General features: G+C 47.0%; 1 protein-coding gene across 1 annotated transcript in view; it reads left to right on the plus strand.

Annotated features, from left to right (window-relative positions):
* Positions 1–15,800, plus strand: part of RTF1 (RTF1 homolog, Paf1/RNA polymerase II complex component) — a 2,150,039-nt gene that overhangs the window by 2,108,391 nt on the left and 25,848 nt on the right. The window lies entirely within an intron of this gene.

Here is a 15,800-nt window from a genome sequence, read left to right on the forward strand (position 1 = left end):
CAAGAATGAAGGCGAGATAGACAACTTAACATTAAGAAGTTATGTACCTACCATAACGTTCCATGTTAGTTGTCTTCTCGCCTTCTTTCTTGCGTCCCACCCTCCATCCCCCTAGCCTGGACAGACCGAAAAGAGACCCTTTTTGAGGCCTTCTTCCTCTGGCTGAGTCTTATCTGGTTTACGTCCTCCTCTGTTTTAGTACTGTAGGTAAACCTTGTAGTTTGGACAGGTGTCCTTAAAAAATTTTTCTATGGTGTTAGCTTTGCCAAACGAGATCTGGATATCTAGCGCCAAGCATTGTTGGATAAGGAGAGGCCTCGAGCCAGTAAATAGCTCTCGAGCTTTAGTAGATGGCCGAGTCGGAGCCGAGGATCGGCTCTGAACCCAACCAGCAAGAAAGAAGGCGAGAAGAAGACAACTAACATGGAACGTTATGGTAGGTACATAACTTCTTCTTATGCGTTATAGGTTAAACATTGCTTCCAGAAGCAGAGCTTCCTTTGGTTCGACAGAGCTCCGGTATGTTCTTCCTTGACATCCTCCCGAGTTACATAGCTGGAGACTGACCCATTCATGAGGAAGAATGAAAAGGACATCAGACTTAGAAGTTGTGTACTTACCATAACTTGGCATCTGTGTTGTCCATTTTTGTTCTTCCTCACCTTACCCCATCCCCCATCCCCCAGCCCTGTCACTCCTAGAAGGATCCCTTGGATGATATGGGAGCCATCATGTTCCTGGTTTGAGCCTCAGTCTTTCTTTGTGTCTGTTCTGTTTCTGTAACACAGTAGGGGGAAGGCAGCAAACTCGGATATATCTGCGGAGTTGAGGATGGAGTAGGGCATTATGGGTAGAGAGAGGAGCTCAAGATTCAGATCCAAAGTCTTATAGATGCAGCCAAGTCAGATCCAAGGTTTGAATCTTAGACCCATTTGTGAGGAAGATTGAAAATGGACAACATAGATCCCAAGTTATGGTTAGTACATAACTTCTTTCCTGCAGCTGACAGATTATCAAGAGAAGTAGATATATTCTCGCTTAGAAAAGAAATGCACCACCTTTGTCTTTCCTCCCTGGTTGTACTGCTTTAGAATATAATTAAAGTTGTAGTAAGGGAGGTAACTAGTTTTAGGATAATGTAGTATTAGTTTCATTTCCTTTAGCATGAAGTTATGGGAAAGAGTAGTGGATGCTAGGTTAAGAAGGGAGGTGATGATTAGTGATCAGCAGTATGGTTTCATGCCAGGAAAGAGCACTACAGATGCATTGTTTGCTCTGAGAGTGTTGTTGAAGTACAGAGAAGGTCAGAAGGAGTTGCATTGTGTCTTTGTGGATTTAGAGAAAGCATATCACAGGGTGCCTAGAGAGGAGTTGTGGTATTGTATGAGGAAGTCGGGAGTGTCAGAGAAGTATGTAAGATTGGTACAGGATATGTACGAGGGTAGTGTGACAGCGGTGAGGTCTGCGGTGGGAGTGACGGATGCGTTTAAGGTGGAGGTGGGATTACATCAAGGATCAGCTCTGATCCCTTTCTTATTTGCAATGGTGATGGACAGGTTGACAGCGAGATCAGATGGGAGTCCCCGTGGACTATGATGTTTGCAGATGACATTGTGATCTGTAGTGAGAGTAGGGAACAGGTGGAGGAGGCCCTGGAGAGGTGGAGATATGCTCTAAAGAGAAGAGGAATGAAGGTCAGCAGGACTAAGACAGAATATGTGTGTGTGAATGAGAGGGAGGATAGAGGAATGGTGAGGATGCAGGGAGTAGAGGTGGCGAAGGTGGATGAGTTTAAGTACTTGGGATCAGCAGTTCAGAGTAATGGTGAGTGTGGAAAAGAGGTGAAGAAGAGAGTACAGGCAGGATGGAGTGGATGGAGAAGAGTGTCAGGAGTGATTTGTGACAGACTAGTACCAGTAAGAGTGAAAGGGAAGGTCTACAAGAGGGTAGTGAGACCAGCTATGTTATATGGGTTGGAGACAGTGGCATTGACAAAAAGGCAGGAGCCAGAGCTTGACGTGTTAGAGTTAAAGATGTTAAGATTTACACTGGGTGTGACAAGGATGGACAGGATTAGGAATAAGTATATTAGAGGGTCAGCCCAGGTTGGAAGGTTTGGAGACAAAGCCAGAGAGGCAAGATTATGTTGGTTTGGACATGTGCAAAGGAGGGATGCAGAGTATATTGGGAAAAAAGATGCTAAGGATGAAGCTGCCAGGTAACAGGAAAAGAGGAAGGCCTAAGATAAGGTTTATGGATGTGGTGAAAGAGGACAATGCATGTGGTTGGTGTGACAGAGCAAGATGCAGAGGACAGGAAGAAATGGAAACAGTTGATCTGCTGTGGCGACCCCTAACGGGAGCAGCCAAAAGGAGAAGTAATAGTTTCATTTCCTTTAGTCAGTGACTGCTCATCAGCCAAAGTACTTGTGTAAAGAGGCTTGGCCTTTTCTGCTGTTAGTCAAAAGCTGCCGCCTGCTTGCTTCATGGAGATTGGGGATAATTTACCAGTTGCCAAGTTAGAGACTGTCAAGCTGTTTACATCATAATCTTCCTATTAGGGTTTCTTTTTCCCTCCTTGGAATCCAAATTTTGTTATTGAAAAACCTTGTATCTTTTTAAGTCTGTTACTTGTGATCTAAAATATTTATTTCAAAAAATAAAAAAAGAACAAATTGAAGCCACACTTGTCAAAATAAACAAGTGCCAAAACCAGAGGTTTAGTTTTTGGTTTTGTTTTGGAGTATATTAGAAAGGGTACTGACACTTTGCCAGTGATGTGCATTTCACTAAAATGCACATTGATCAGAGATTACTGCGGGGGAAAAATGCCCTTTTTTGAGGTTCATAGACCCCCTCTTTAATGGAAAACTGGGGTCCGGTAGCATAATTCTGTCATCCTACAAGTGGACTTGCCTGTCAAGAAAAGAATGATTTTGATCTGCTTTCCCCTAAGACTGCCATTTCCCCTTAAAGAGGGCTGCAAGCTGGATGGCAGGCATTGTATATATAGCCAGGAGGTAAGCTGTGTGGATGGCAAAGCTGCCTGCACTAGCATTGCTTTGCTGCCCAGGGAAAAAAAGAAGTTATGTACCCACCGTAACGTTCCATCTGAGTAGGTAACTTCATTTGTCAGCAACCTGTGGGGTATCTGATCTGACCCGGATCCTAGCCGGCAGCTTTCCAAGCTAGAGATCAGAGCTCCAAGCTCCTCCCCTTACCCATAATACCCTGCTACCTCCTTCCAGTCCTCAGATCGCGTTTGCCCAATTATACAATTTCACCAAGACAAAACAACAACCTGAAACATCCTAACCTAATGAATACCAAAAGCTGAAATCATTCTAGGATTCAGATAACCAAAGAACCAGGTTAGGGGGAAGGAGGGGGGGGTTGGTTGCTGACAAATGAAGTTACCTACTCAGATGGAACGTTATGGTGAGTACATAACTTCTTTGTCTGAAGTAGTTAACTTCATTTGATCAGCAACCTGTGGGACAGAGTCCCCAGCTACCAAAAACTTGGGAGGTCCTCAAGGAAGGATATTCTGGAGCACTGCAGAGCCAAAAGCTGCCCTTCCTCTGGATATTAAATCCAATTTATAATGAGAGCTAAAGGTACGAGAGGAAGCCCAAGTAGCTTCAGAACAAATGTCATCCAAGGGAACTTCTGACCAGAACGCAGCAGAAATAGCCATAGAATGGGTAGAATGAGCATGAACCCCTAAGGGCTCTGGCAGACCAGATATCTTGCATGTGAGCAAAATGCAGTGAGAAATCCATCTAGTTAGTCACCTTCGACACTGGCTTACCCAAGAAGGGCTTCGCAAAGGAAACAAAGAGCTGCTCTGACTTGCAAAAGGCAGCTGTTCAGTGAAGGTAAAAGTGCAATTGTCTATGAACGTCTAACAAATGAAGTTTGTATTCCCCTTTATTCTGATAGTTAGGGAAGAAAACTGGTAGATTAATTGACTGATTGATGTTCGCTTCGGAAGCCACTTTAGGTAAGAAGGAAGGGTTAGTCCTGAGAGAGAGAGACTGTCCTTATGGAAAACAATATATGGGGGTTTAGTAGGGCCTGGAGCTCTGACACCCTTCTAGCTGAGGTAATAGCTATTAAGAAAGCAGTTTTCCAACATAAGAATTTTAAATCAACAGAAGCTGCAGGTTCAAAGGGTGGTCCAGTTAGAGCCTGAAGGATCAAAGTTAGGTCCCATGGGGGAACAGCGTTCCTAATAGGAGGTCTCAAAAGAAAGGTGCCTTTCAAGAAGGTCTTGCAAATCTTGGTGGACGCAAGGGGATTGAGATTGTCCCCAATGTGAAAATGGGAGATGGCAGCCATTTGAACCTTTACAGTAGAAGAACTGGCTCCTTGCTGAAAAATAATAGATAGGAAATTGAGCACTGCTGGAATGGGAATAGTGAAAGGATCCAAATTCCTATGCGAGGCCCAAATGCAAAAACGCTTCCATTTACTATTGTAAACCTTCCTGGTAGAAGGCTTATGCGCCGCTACCAGGATAGATCTGACTGCAGACGAGATACTGGGAGTCCTAGCAACTAATGGAACTGGATCAACCAAGCTGAGAGCTTGAGATCGACCAGATTCGGGGGATATCAACCCCGAAGGATGAGATATCAGATCTGGGATGGGATCCAAGATCCAGAAAGGAGCTATAAGATGAGACCATAGTCACGGGAACCAGGCTTGACGAGGCCATAATTGGGCTATGAGGATATTCTTGTTCCCCAACCGACAAGCTTTCTGTAAGAATTTTGTTATCAATGGAAGTGGAGGATAAGCATAAAGAAGACCGGGTGGCCAAGCATGAACTAGATCATCTCTGGGGCTTTTCCCCAGAGGGGGAATTAAAGTGAAAAACTCGCTGCACTTCGCGCTGAAAGCTGACGCGAAGAGATCGCAGCAAGGCTGACCCCACTTGTGGATGATCTGCTTCGCTACTAAGGAAGTCAGAGACCACTCGTAAGGTGAGAGGATAGTTCAACTCAGTTTATCCGCTAGGATGTTGGACCGACCTGGAATGTGCGTTGCTAACAGAAAACGGTTGGTGGATATCACCCAGTCCCAAACTGTCATGGCCTCTTGGCAAAGAGGGTAAGACCTGGTCCCCCCCTGTTTGTTGATGTACCAGACCATTGACATGTTGTCTGACTGAATCGCAATAGTCCCTGGAGGGAGAGAAAGGCATGAAGAGCTTGCAACGCTATAAGCACTGCTCTCATCTCCAGAACATTGATATGCAGAACGGTCTCTATCTGAGTCCACGTACCTTGGACAGTTCTGCCCATGAAATGCCCCACTCCCACCCAAGGCGAGAAGCGTCCGTGGTTACCGTGGCTTCGGGTTGTGGCATTATGAACGGTCGTCCTTCCTGAAGCTCTCGAGATTGGAGCCACCATATGAGGGAATTTCTGCAAACTCTGCTGAGGGGGATCGGAGAGTCCAACGGGTGTTGAAGGATGGACCACTGGACCTGCAAGGTCCATTGGAGGACCGTCATGTGCAAGCGAGCTAAGGGCGAAAGGTGGATTGCTTATTTGTAAGGGGGAGGAGCTTGGAGCTCGGATCTTTAGCTTGGAAATCTGCCGGCTGGGATCCAGGTCGGATCTGATTCCCACAGGTTGCTGACAAATGAAGTTACCTACTCAGATGGAACGTTATGGTGAGTACATAACTTCTTTTTCTCTGAAGTCTCAGGTGGGCCGCTACAGCTGCCATGACCTTGGTGAACACCCTGGGGGCTGTGGTGAGACTGGAGGGTAGGACCCTGAACTGGTAATGACTGGGCTAGACCGAAAGCGGAAGAACTTCCTGGATCGCCTGTCCATGCGAATGTGATAGTACGCACCCCTGAGGTCTATGGAGCACATCCAGTTTTTCTCCTGCAGCAGGGGCAGAATGGATTGGAGCGTGACCATCCGGAATTTCTCCTTGGCAGTGAAGAGGTTCATTGTTTAAAGGTCAAGAATCGGCCTTAAGTCCCCTGTCTTTTTTGGCACCAAAAAGAACCTGGAGTAATTGTCTAATCCAGATTAGCCTGGGGGGATGTGCTGGATGGCTCTTTTTTTGTAGCAGCTTTTTTACCCCTAAAGCTGCCGCCTCCCTCCGAGTGGGTGGAACATCGGGGAGGCGTCTCGACTGAGGAGGCAGGTTTATGAAAGGGATTGAGTAACCTCTGGAGATTATTCGAAGCACCCAGCGGTCTGTTGTGATGGACTCCCATTGGGCCAAGTACTTCGAAAAACGCCCCCCGGCTGTCTCCAGAGAGGAGCAGTCGGGCAACCTCTCAGGGCTGCTGCGTGGGTTGGTCAGAAAAGGGTTCCCACGACTCAAAATTTTTCGGTCCCCCTCTGCCTCTGGGCCGGCGTACACCTTGTCCCCCTCTGCCTCTGAAGGACGAAGAGTCCGGAGAGTAACGGGACTGCTGAGACTTCCGGAACCACATCTTCTTTTGTCCTCTCTGGTTCCTGGAAAAGAACCTTAGAAGAGCCGAGAAGTGGACTCTGGCAGACGTCTTCTCGTCTTTCTCGCTGTGAACCAATGTGTCGCGGACGGTCTTCCCAAACAGGGTAGAGCCGTCGAAGGGTGTGTTCGCGAAGGACGCCTTGAAAGGTTCCGCAGAAACACAAAGCCGGAGCCAGGCATGATGCCGGACCCGTGGCATGGGAAAGTAGCCGCATAGACGTGTTAGAAATAGATTTCAGAGTGGCCATGTGAGCCGAGAAAGTCCATTTGTCCTTGGCCGACATGGACTCAGGAGGAGACTCAGCATATTCTTTCTCCAGATCCCGCTGAAGTATAATTACATGGGCCAAATAATTCAGCGCCCTTATGGAAAAGGTAGCTGAAGCAAACATCCACTTCCCTATACGATCCATCGTCCGAGACTCCTTATCAGAGGGATGGATCGAGGAACTATCCTGGGCAAGTTCCTTCTTGGCGGCTACCGCCACCACCATGGCATCTACCGGGGAACCCTTACTCCAAGCCGTGCTATCCACAGGGGGACTAAGAATCCTATCTGGCCTCCTGGGAATGGCTCTACAGTATCCGGTTCCTTCCATGCCCTGGTAGTGATGAGGTCAACCAGGGTTCGGCCGGAGGGAACATCCGAGAGGTAGATGGGCCTGCGTTGAATGCCTCCATTAACACCGACTCATCAGAGGAAGGATTTTGGGCTGACCCCCCCCCCCTTTGTTTAGGCGAAGCATTTCCATAATGTCTCCAAAGGAGACGTCCTCGGGGGTGACCTGGGGTAACCTTCCCCTTCCTCCAAATCGGTGTCCTCCGTGAGGGACTCGGGGGACTCCAAGTGCCTCCTCTTACACTTAAGTTTGTGAGGGGCCTCCTCGGTTGGACTGCCCGTGGAGGGCCCACCAACAGGGTCATGTTCCACCAGTGGAGCGGGCTGGGGTGTCAATGCAGGCTGTCCCTGGGGCTGGATGATGGAAGACAAGCCCAGCTGCAAGGGAGTGGGGGTGGGATCTGAAGAAAGAGCAGGGGGTCTCGAACCTTTTGAGTGGATCCTCTCCACGTCGAAAGCCGAGGGTGAACCGATCTCTCTGGGCTCAATGGTTAACACCCTCTGATCCGGCGCAGGAGTCTGCTTCGGAGCCGAATATCTCTGACCTGAGAGGGAAGTGTGCTCCGACCGAAACGGAGCCGAAGACACACTGGCCCCCTCTGATCTGACGCACGGCTCTCAGCCCCGAGAGCTCTGATCCAAAAGGGGATCTGACAAAGTCGAGGGCATGGCCGGCGTTGAGGTAGCGATAACCATCGGCCCTGACTCCGAGACTCCTCGGATCCGAAGGCTCCGAAACCCAATAGTGGATCGGAGAAGGAGCTGTCAGGGCAAAAAGTGTGGCTGAACTCCCCCCTGGAAGGGGGGGAGGCAGCAGCACTCCTATCTGCAGTTGGGTTTGGAGGAAACGACTCATCATCTGGTCCATATCAGCGTCTGAGAGGCTACGGGTTGACCTAGAGGAGGCCACCGAAGCTGGCTGGGAGGGCCGCCGCGATGACCTTGAAGATGGTCGGGCCTTCTCCTTCGGCTCCGGGGAAAAACGTGGAGAACGGAGCCCAGGGGGGAAGGCCCGGTGACCTTCTGGGGTGAGGAGAGCAGCTTAGCAGGCGGGGCCACGTCAGCTCGCCGCTTGTGGCTTCTATGCCTCTCTCTCTCTCTCTCTCGTCTTTTTTTTGAGTCCCTCTCTCCCTAGGAAGAAGTGGGAGATTAAGTCCCAGCCAGGGGAGAGGGGACAGCAAGCTGAGCAGCTACGGCTGTAGCCTCCGAGGGAGAGGAGGAGGAAGCCGACTCCGCGGGTAGGAGACCCGCCAGAATCAGCTTATTCCTCCTATCCCTCAGGGCCCGGGGGTTAAAGGCTGCGCAAATTTGGCAGCCTGATGACAAATGTGGTACCCCCAGGCAGAGGATGCACTGAGTGTGGCCATCTGCTGGGGAAAGCTTATGGCCACACTCAGTGCACTTAGAAAAGATGGCCTTTGGGGCCTCGGACATGATTTCTAAACTAAAACACACACGCACCCACACAAACAGTATAAGGAAAAGGGTTCACTAAGCTTTAAACTACGAGGGTAAAACTCAGGGGTTTAAACTAGGGAATTATACTGTCCACACAGACAAAAGCTAAGAAAGATTTTGAGAAAAAAATATACTTTCAATAGCCTAAACACTAGGAGCTCGAGAAACTCATGCCTGACAAAGCCACGGCAAACAAGATCTGAGGATTGGAAGGAGGTAGCAGGGTATTATGGGTGAGGGGGAGGAGCTTGGGGCTCGGATCTCTAACTTGGAAAGTTGCCGGCTCGGATCCGGATCAGATCCGAAACCCCACAGGTTGATGATCAAAAGAAGTTACCTACTTCAGATTGTTTTTTATTTCATTTCAGCTCTTTTCGAAAACAGAATTTGAGAAAATGGGCATCTGTTGATGTCCTCCTATTCATACACTGCAGTATTCATAACATGAGGAAATCCGCCTCTGGCTGACTTGTACGTCCGTTCAGAATACCAAAGTCTAAATGCTACTGCAAGGTACGTGTGACGCCGCACATCATTTTGCGTACATTGGCCATAAAGAGACGTTGGGTATAAAGCAGACGTCAGCACATACCTACCTTAGAACTTTTATGCCGCCTTTCCGATTGCCAGCTCTGGTTGATGATCTTTGTGTTTCACTGTTGCAGTCATTACATTCGGGTTATCTGCTTGCAGTAGCCCTCAGTCGGCCTAATTAACAAACTATTGGGTCCTACGTCGGTTGCTGTCCCCTCTTCCATGACGTCAGGTCGTCAGGGGCATAAAATATGCAGCCGACACCATTACATCAGTCTTTCTTGCCGTGCGGTGCCCGAAGCAGAAGCAGTTCGCAAGTGCTGGTCAGCCAACTCCTGAAATTTTCGTTTTCGAATTTCAGAACCGAAGTCTTCAAATAAAGCTAAGTACCTCGTTGGGGAAACTTTTTCTTTCTCCTTACTGATGTCAGTAAAAGTTAATAATTGCATTACCTTTGGAAAGCAAATACCTCATAAAGATTTTAATTCGTACTGTATTCCTTGCCTAGGCCCTGACCACGACGTACCTTGCTGTCGGTTTTGTGCTTTATTTAATCAGCACACTATCCATTGTCGGTATATTTTTGCCTGTAAAATCTTTTGTTTCTCGGTTTAATTATCCTGAAATGTCATTGGTTAGCCATCCAACTACTGGGATTTTGAAAAAACGCAAAGATAAAGACAGAGACAGGCTGCTGAGGTCTAAAACTGCCGACGACGCGTCTCCTAAGCCAGTCACCAGTTCGCCGGTACTCAGTGAGGTGCTTTTGCGGCCTCTGATACCCGCTACTTCTGATTCACAGGTCACTACTGAAACCCATTCAGATATGCCGCGAGATGCTTCAGCTATGGAACTCGCGGATGTCTCTACCTTGGATGGGTCTGGAGCCGCTGTGCAGGCACTGGCTTCTGAGGGTGTATTCAGGCCTATGGACTTGCATACTAAACTGCCTCCTTCATTTAGGCCTAAATCTCGAACCATGCCTAAAAAAACGACGTCCAGGCTGCATGCTCAGGCCTTTATGCCTAAAAAACAAATGATAAGAATGGCTAAAGATTTTATAACTCTAATCAGGGGAAGCCAATCTCCCCCTTCTAAGAGACCTAGGACTGAAGTTGTTTATGAATCTTCTGACCGGGATTCTGATTTTTCTGATTCTTCTGATGATCTGGATTTGCCCTTATCTACTTATGAGAATTCTGATGCAGAGGACTCTATTCCCTCTGCTTCCCCCTCCAGAGGATTTTTCTTTTGTAAGGGAGCATTTCCACTGGGAAAGCCAGGATTTTTTTGATTCAAAAAAGAGGCTTGGGGATTTCTTACTCTAGCCTCAGCATAAAAATTTAGCTATTCCTCCTGTACTAGACATTGTTGATGCTTTTTCAGAATCTAGTTTGGCCCCTGATTCTTTGCCTCCTGCTCCCAGAAAACCTGACTGATATTACAGGGCTCCTGATTCACACAAGTTCCTTTTTAAAAATCCTATTGCGGATCCAGAGACTATTTCACAGGGACCCAAGGGCATTAAGGCTTCTACTGCTAAAAATCCTACCCCTTCTGATAGAGACTCCAGGGTGCTGGATAGATGGGGTAAGAAGGTTTACACTTGTGTAGTCTTGGCCATTAGGGCTTTAAACTGCCAGTTTCATATGTTAAAGTACTGGCAACATGTTATTGGATTGCTTAAACAGAAAATTATGTTGATTCCTGACTGTGCGGGAAATAAAGAATTACAGTATTTAATGCATTCTGCTGAACAGGTTGGAAAACATACTTTGCAATGTGGATTTGATTCATTAGAGGCCTCTTGCAGGGTTGCTGTTACTGGGCCTGTGCTCAGAAGGCATGCTTGGCTTAAGGAGCAATCTTTGCCTGATCATGTTAAAGCTAAATTGTTGGATGCTCCCTTAAATCAGGACGGCCTGTTTGGCAACAAGGCTGAGGAAGTTCTTAAAAAGAAGATAAAGCTAAATCTATGCAAACTGTTTTCTTACAAGTTCAGCCTCCTAGGTTTATTAGGCACTGGCCCTCTAAGAATTGGTCCTTTCCAGCCCCTTCCAGGTCTTCTCAAGCTAAACCCAGACACAGCAGAAACCCCAGGTTTCTATCCCAGGGGACACACAAGACTAAGCAGTGGGAGGGTTGCGCACCCAAATCAGGGAGTAGTAAGACTTCCACCCTATGGAAAACTGTCTCAATGACTTGCTTTTAAAACTTCCAAGCACTTCCCAACTGAATGCTCCTTTAGGCGGAAAGATTGGTCTGCAGGCCAAGAACTGGGAACTCATGACCCAGGACAAATGGGTTTTAAATAGTGTCCCAAGGATACAGATTTCACTTCCACACCTTACCAACATCAAGCAGGTGGCCAGATTTACCCCTAAATCTGTGGGCAGAGGCCCAAAATCAAGTACTCTCTCTCTTAAGCATGGGGGCTATTCATTTGGTAGCAGAAGAGGAAAAGCGACAAGGTTTCTATTCGAGACTTTTTTTGGTACTCAGAAAAGGCAATACATGGCATCCTATCCTGGACCTTTCTACTCTAAATACCTTTCTGGTGATTCCAAAATTCAAGATGCTGACTCTTCACCAGCTGCTTCCTATGCCAGGCAGATTGATGGAAGATTAGCAATACTAAACTTAAAAGAAGCATACCTGCACATCCCTATCAGGGAATCTTGCAGAAGATACCCATGCTTCAAAGCAGGCTACATGCAGTACCAGTTCTCTGAACTGCCCTTTGGCTTATCTACTCCGCCCAGGGTATTCACAAAGTGCCTAGCTCCAGTCATTGCATTCTGCAGGCAAAGAAATATTCAAATATATCCATACCTGGATGATTGTCTAATTCAGGCAGAAAGCCAAGACATGCTTGTGAATCATCTGATCTTTGTTCAAAGGGTACTGACTTGTCCGGGGTACACCAAAAACGAAAAGAAATCACACCTGGTACCATGTCAACAAACTATATTGTTGGGATCCTGGGAGCAAGCTTGAATACAACTTCCCAGCTGGCTTTCCTCACGCCAGAGAAATGGACTCATTTGACAACCTACTTCAAACAAGTGGACACAAAAACCCAGTTATCTGCAAGGCAAATACTGCAAGCCTTTGGGGTTCATGGCCTCCTGCATTCTTCTGATTCCATATGAGGAAACTGCAATGGTATCTCAAAAGCCTATGATGTCAACATTCACAGGATCCAGAAGCTATGATTCCTATCATACGTTACCTATGCCTAGAGTTACTTTGGTGGGCAGAGGCCTGCCACCAAAACAAGGGACTACCATTCACACTACCCCCTGCCGCCCAAACCTTAACAACAGATGCATCAGACTGTGCATGGGGGGCTCACCTGGCAGGGAAGTGCATTCAGGGCAAATGGAACCCAAGTCAAATGCATCTACACATAAATCAAAAGGAAATGTTAGCTGTACAGAATGCTCTGACAGCCTTCAAGGACCACATTCTTCCAGGACAACTAATGGTAAAGATGGACAACACCACGGTCGTGTGGTACATAAGCAGGGGGGTGCACATACTTACCCCCTCTGCAGACTAGCCATGGCATTGTGGAACACAGCATTGAGCTACCAAGTGAATCTACAAGCTCAGTTCCTGCCAGGAAAATGAAATACACTGGCAGACGGACTAAGCAGAAGCCTCATGGACCCACACGAGTGGAAACTGGAACCAAGGATTTTCAGCATGTTGACAAGCAAATGGGGGTGCCCAGATATAGACCTGTTTGCCTCCCCCCCATAACCATCAATTTGAGAAATTTTGCACAAGGATTCCCCACAAGCTAGCTTGGAAAGTGGATACTCTATCCTTCAGCTGGAAAATACTATCAGTTTGCCTTTTCTCCTCTGCTTCTGCTCTTCAAGGTACTAATAAAGATCAAACATGACAAGCCAAGGACAATTTTAATTGCACCAGACTGGCCATGCCAACACTTGTACCCCCCTCTTGCGCAGTGTGTCACGCTTGGCCCCATGGCACCTGCCTCAGACTCATTCCCTGTTGTCTCAGCAGGAGAACCATATTCTGCACCCTCAGCTGCAAACCCTGAACCTAGCAGCCTGGCTAATTACCTAATCTCTCCTTTACCACCCCTCAGTAGATGGATATCATTTTAGAGGCAAGGAGGTCTAGTACTTTTAAATCTTATGCTGCAAAATGGAAAATAGTTTATGCATGGAACCAGTCTCAAGGGATGAGCGCAGCGGTGCCCAATTTACCTCAGATTCTACAATATTTGACTGAGATGCTTCATAAGGGCTTGTCCTTTTCCTCCTTAAAAATTCATGCCTCCGCCATTTCAGTTCATTATAGCACAGAGCCCTCCCCTCTTTTCTCACCCTCTGCTCAAGCAGTTCCTCAGAGGGTCCAAACATTTAAGGCCACCCAGGAGAGCTCCTACTGCAGCCTGGAACCTTAACTTTGTGTTGGAGAAACTCACTCTTCCTTCTTTCGAGCCAGCTGATACTGCAGATTTAAAATTCCTTTCCTGGAAAACAGCTTTCCTTTTAGCAATCACTTCTGCAGGAATAGTATCTGAATTACAGGCACTTTTGACAGTGGCGCCTTTCATCATATTTCATGTGGACAGGGTGCCCTTCAGAATCAATCCATCCTTCATGCCCAAGGTGGTACCCAGTGTGGCTCTTAATCAGTCCATTCATTTGCCTACCTTCTTTCCTAACCCATAGAACAAAGGGGAACAGATATTGCACTTTCTACTTGGACAGGACTAAACCTCAAAGGACATCTGAACAACTGCTGGTGGCATTTGCTGCAGGGACAGAGGGAAAAGCTATTTCAAAGCAAACCATGTCAAAATGGATAGGCCACTGCATTCATTTCTGCTATAAGCACCATGGAAAACTTATCCCACAGGGCAACAGACCCCATTCAACCAGGGCTGCATCTACTTCTACAGCCTTTCTCAGGGGCGTCCCTACAAGGGACATCCTAGAAGCAGCAACCTGGAGTTCTGTACATACTTTCACCAAGCATTATCATTTGCAGATTTTCTCTAAATCCAGAGCTGGTTTCGCCACTGCAGTCTTGCAGCGCCTTATAGCTGGTCCTAATTCTGTTTAAATTCCTCCTCCCAAACTTAGCTTTGGGAATCTACCCAAATGTAATGACTGCAACAGTGAAACACAAAGAACATAGTACAGTTGTGTACACTTACCATAAATGTAGATGTTCGAGTATATTCACTGTTGCAGTCCTGGTTACCCTCCCTCCAGCCCCCTTTCTTCTTTTGGCTATACCTCTACTCTCACTTAATATGCTCAAAAAGCTTTTTGGTGTATTATCTTTTTTGTTGGAAGTATATCCTTGTATTATAGATTTAATTGCTTCCCATTAGGGGGGCACCTGACATCTGGGGCAAGAAAAACTGATGTAATGGCGTCAGCTGCATGTTTTATACCCCTGACGTCATGGAAGAAGGGACAGCAACCGACACAAGACCCAAGACTTTGTTAATCAGGCCAACTGAGGGCTACTGCAAGTAGATAACCCAAATGTAATGACTTGCAACGTGAATACACTCGAACATCTACATTTATGGTAAGTGTACACAACTGTACTTCGCTTGCCAGAGAAGTTGCGTTTGTGCTTCAGATAAGTACTCCGTTGGGGCTTTTCCTTTATTACTTTTGGCTACTGTTTTTTTTTTTTTTTTTTTTTGTAGTTAGTACATGTCATCTAGGAAGGGCAAGTGTTGGTGTGGAAGGCAGATACAAGAAGCTTGACTCCAGACGCCCTCCCTCCTGCTCCCAGAAAACCAGGCAGGTACTACAGAGTCCCCGACTCTCACAAATATATTTTTAAAAATCAAGCAGCTGACCCTGAGGTCATCACTCAAGGCCCTAAAGTGATTAAAGCAACCTCAGCTAAGAATCCCACCCCCTCAGACAGGGATTCCCGAGCACTGGACAGATGGGGTAAAAAAGTATACACCTCAGCTACTGTTGCTATTAGGGCACTAAATTGTCAGTTCCATATGCTTAAGTATCAGCAACATACCTTGGAACTCCTTAAACAAAAAAATTCCTCCTTTCCTGCATGGACAGAATCTAAAGATTTACAGGATTTAATGCATTCTGCTGGTCAAGTAACTAAACACACTTTGCACTGTGGTTTTGACGCCCTAGAAGCTTTTTGCAGGGCAGCAGTCACTGGATCTGTCATTAGAAGACTTGCATAGCTTAAGGAACAACCCCTGTCAGACCATGTCAAATCAAAATTGTTGGATGCACCTTTCACAAAGATAACTTATTTGGTACTAAAGCAGAAGAGGTCTTAAAAAAGATGGAAGAAATAGCAAAATGTATGCAGACTGTTAAAGATTTCTTACAGGTCCAGCCCCCTAGGTTCAGCAGGCATTTTCCCTCCAAGCACTTGTCCTTTCCTGCTCCGAGTAGACAGGACCAGTCTAGGCCCCATGGAAATGGACCTCCCGTAGACAGCAGCCCCAGGGGTCACAGAAATCTAAGCAGTGGACTACCTCCACTTCAAAACCAGGGAGTTCTAAGCCACCCTCTTATGGTAAGAACTCACAGTGACTTGTCCCCTCCCGACCTCGCCTCTGCCCACCTTCACATACCCCTAGGAGGAAAACTGTCCTTTCACTCAAGCACCTGGGCCACCATTACCAAGGACCAGTGGGTTCTGAACATTGTCTCAGG

This window comes from Protopterus annectens, chromosome 6.part0, assembly GCF_019279795.1.
Source record: "Protopterus annectens isolate FY-2018-M chromosome 6.part0, PAN1.0, whole genome shotgun sequence".
Lineage (NCBI taxonomy): Eukaryota > Metazoa > Chordata > Ceratodontiformes > Protopteridae > Protopterus > Protopterus annectens.